The 3,133-nt window shown below is 33.2% G+C and overlaps 1 protein-coding gene across 2 annotated transcripts in view; it reads right to left on the bottom strand.

The window, feature by feature from the left end:
* Positions 1 to 1,838, bottom strand: part of LOC129569973 (opioid-binding protein/cell adhesion molecule) — a 39,263-nt gene extending 37,425 nt beyond the window's left edge. For both annotated transcript variants that reach the window (XM_055449268.1, XM_055449269.1), the window contains exon 1: positions 1,225 to 1,838. The gene's annotated coding sequence lies outside the window, so the exon portion shown is untranslated. The remainder of the gene's footprint in view (positions 1 to 1,224) is intronic.
* Positions 1,839 to 3,133: the final 1,295 nt, after the last annotated feature.

Below are 3,133 nucleotides of genomic sequence, written 5' to 3'. Positions count from 1 at the left end.
ACACACACACACACACACACACACACACAATGCGAACGTACCCATATGTTAGAGATACAGGAAATGAAAGACGGAGACTGTGAGAGAGAGAGACAGAGTGCGAACACGAAGAAAATTGGTTTTCGATTTAAAACAATGCATTATTAACAGAAATGAATTTCCACAATTTGTTATTAGATTAAGCTGATTGCGACAGCGTGTCTAATTGAAATGATTGAGTGTCAGATAATGACTTGATTGTTTGATAATGAAGTACAAATTATTATTTGGTGCCACTTGTTCAACCGCACAACAATAGACTCGCAGCGAAAGGTGGAAATATGAAACCAACAGATCGAATGTTTAACGAAATTTTAAAAAAAATGTTTCTGGATTTGTTCAAAATTATTGTCAAAAATTCGTTCAGCTCAAATTGAGTTTGAATAATTTTAGCAGGACATGTTTTGGGAAATAATTTCTGTGACATTTCGAACACATTTTGAAGAAACTTTCGAAAAACTATAACTAACTCCATACGGATCAATTGGAGTTGTTTGAACTTGTTTTACACGAAAATTCGGAGAACTCTTCCAGCTCTTGGCTAATGCTTAATCTGAGAGTAAAAGTGGTTGAAGGTAAATAATCAGGCATTTTATGGTAGCGCTTTTATTCGATTGCGGGATCGAAAAATGACAAAAAAAAGATAAAGACTCAATGGGGACGCCTTTTCCAATTCAATGGCATTCTCATTGAATGGGAGTTTAAATTAAGTGAAATTTACATTGATTGCTTCACATCGACCAAAAAAACAAGCGCTTTGAAAGGGAAACTGTGAAACACTCGAAAAAGTTGTAAAAATTCATGGATGGATTGGTGGCGATGTTTGTTTTCATTGTTTGGTGAGGCAATGCATTGGCCGCGTTCAGTTGACCTCTGGTATTAATTGCGTAATTCGAATTTATGCGGGTTATCTGTTCACCATTCATCGGATTAACAGTTTATTATTTGGTTCGATACAACCTTTTTACCCTTAACAGTAATTACAAAATGTTTTCGATTTTCAGTTTCACTATAAAACAAATGATGTTGACACACGTTTTTTTGTGTGCGCTTTAATGTCTGTTAATTTGTGTATACATATTCAAAAAAGTAACAAAACGATGTGAATTACAAAGGAATTAAGTTATTTCCTTTTTTTAGCAAATTTTTTTGTTTTTATGTAAAATCGTAATTGTAGACAAGTACTTGAAATTGATAATCCCTTGATGGCAATCTCGAATTTTTGTGGATTGTTGATGGATTTTTTCACTTTTTTCTCAAAAAAAATCTACTGATGGGAAAATGTTCACTTCAACAATGGATGGAGATCACAAAAAAATTTCAAAATCTATTTCAATTAATGCCATAAATCAATTCGGCTCAATAATTAATTGGCTAAAGGGTAGTTCTATCAATATTAAATTGTGTTTGTTTTTGAGTTTGAATTTTCACTGCAAATAATACACTGATTTTCGCTTTCTTTTTATTTGGCTAAATATTCCACTTTTTCAAGTTCAATCCGATTGCGATTCGGTAAAATTGTGCAAATTAATTATTTAAATTGGTATGCAAATGTATCTCTTAATGGAACGATCGATATTATTTTTGTCGTATGATTTTTTTCGCATTGCAATGCAATTGAATCCATCAATGAAGCACAATGCATGAACTTTATACACGGCGGCTACTACAGAATTCAATGTTTGGCTCTTGCACACCGTGAACACCACGATTATCAGTAACGTTCAACGTAAAATTTATAAAACCATTTCAGAGTCCACATGACACAAACATCGCCACATTGCACGATACACACGCTACCTTAGCAAATAACGTACTGAAGGTTCGAGTAGCGTAACGTTGAGTTAAATATGATATGAATATACGCATTCAGTTGGATGGCGTGTTTTGCTTCGTGCTGTATGCGCGCGATACATTCAATTTCAAACTCGACTTTTCGGCAATCTCGTTGCAGTGCACACACAGCACAGCTTAGCACACACGGACTAGCATTCTGTCGGGAGTCTGCATGTTATACAGTACAGTACAATACAATGTACAATCAATTCGGGATAACGGAAAATTTTTCACGATTGCCTTCAAACGCCTCGACCTAATATATATTTGTTTTATGCATTTCGAAGCGCACTTCATTTGATTCATCCTGTGGACAATTGACAAAAACACCAAATTGATTTTACGCTATATTTAACTCCACTCTCGTTCAAACTTTATTTTCAAGCCATGATTGTGTTTTAATCTGAAAACACAAAATATGTTTCAACTAAAATGTTACTTTAATAACAGATCTGTTATAGATTTTTTCAAATATCATTTAATAAATAATTTTTCGTTGGCAAATCGATTAAATTTTTTTACAATTATTCTGGCATATGCCTAGAAAAGAAGGTAAATTTTTCTTTTCTAAATATATTTTAAGTTTTCAAATGAAAATGTGAAAAACAAATCGTCAATCTTTGTGCCTTGAACTTTGAATTCATTTCAAGAATTTACATTTCAAAAATCGGGTTATAGACTTCCAACAAAAATTTAATATTTTTATTTAATTTCACTTTTAAATGCGCTTTTATCATTTTCATTGTTTTTTTTATACCGAATGTCTTCTCACGATCAAATCATTTTACTTGGAAAATTTCCGTTGTATAAAAGACTGTTTTTGTCATCGTACATTCAGTTAGGTCGGGTTTCCTGTCTACTTCATTGGTGTCGTTAAAATTATTTCGAGTGGAGCATTTTTATTTAACAAAGCGGAACGTTGATAACAAATATGATTTGCACGCCTTCTCCAATCCCAAAGAACTTCTCCGCAATTGTAACTGACTATCTGTATTGTCCCAATTCACAATGAGATTGGAGTTGCGCAGTTCCAAGTTTGTGACAATTTTGTGAATCTGATTTCTGATTTGGTGAAATGAAAAATAGGGGAAATCGTATCATATCTCATCAACTCTGGTTGAATAAACTTCTCATCAAGAGGAAAACAATCCGTTCACCTATCTAAACAAAAACATTCGTATGCATGTTAGACTTTATTGCTTTTGGTTGCGAAGAAGTCACAAATCTATTGTACGGTTCCACTGAAGTTTCTCTAAAC

This window comes from Sitodiplosis mosellana, unplaced genomic scaffold (genome assembly GCF_009176505.1).
Source record: "Sitodiplosis mosellana isolate CC-2019 unplaced genomic scaffold, AAFC_SMos_1.0 Smas_scaffold_47, whole genome shotgun sequence".
Lineage (NCBI taxonomy): Eukaryota > Metazoa > Arthropoda > Insecta > Diptera > Cecidomyiidae > Sitodiplosis > Sitodiplosis mosellana.
This window is presented reverse-complemented; position numbering and strand designations above follow the sequence as displayed.